A 276-nucleotide genomic window follows, 5' to 3' on the forward strand; every position below is an offset into this window, starting at 1 on the left:
TATATATATATATGTGTGTGTGTGTGTGTGTGTGTGTGTGTGTGTGTGTGTGTGCGTGTGTGTGTTTGTGTGCGTGTGCTTGTGTGCGTTTGTGTGTGTGCGTGTGTTTGTGTGCGTGTGCGTTTGTGTGCGTGTTTGTGTGCGTGTGCGTTTGTGTGCATGTGTTTGTGTGCATGCATGCGTGCATGTGTGCGTGTGCTTGTGTGCTTGTGCGTGTGCGTGTGTGCGTGCGTGCGTGTGCGCATGTGCGTTTGTGTGTGTGTTTGTGTGCGTGTG

This window comes from Sinocyclocheilus anshuiensis, unplaced genomic scaffold, assembly GCF_001515605.1.
Source record: "Sinocyclocheilus anshuiensis isolate Anshui unplaced genomic scaffold, SAMN03320099.WGS_v1.1 scaffold669, whole genome shotgun sequence".
Taxonomy (NCBI): domain Eukaryota; kingdom Metazoa; phylum Chordata; class Actinopteri; order Cypriniformes; family Cyprinidae; genus Sinocyclocheilus; species Sinocyclocheilus anshuiensis.